Consider the following 247-nt stretch of genomic DNA (forward strand, 5'->3'; position numbering starts at 1 on the left):
GGGGGAGAGGAGAAGGATGCTGGTTAGGAGGTGGCAGGAGGATGTTTTGCAGGTGGCTCTTTCCAAAAGGTAGGATAGGCCTAAGTGTGGTGGGAAGCAAGGAGAGGGGTGCAACTTTTTTTAGGAGGGGTGCAAATGTGGGGTGGCAAAGGATGGTTTGTGGGAAAACCTTAGTCAGACTTCAGGCGGTCAGTTAGGATGCCCTTAATGTTGTGCCCTGATTGTACAGGGATTGGGAAATGTAGTC

This window comes from Gekko japonicus, unplaced genomic scaffold, assembly GCF_001447785.1.
Source record: "Gekko japonicus isolate JY-2015 unplaced genomic scaffold, Gekko_japonicus_V1.1 scaffold425, whole genome shotgun sequence".
Taxonomy (NCBI): Eukaryota; Metazoa; Chordata; class Lepidosauria; order Squamata; family Gekkonidae; genus Gekko; species Gekko japonicus.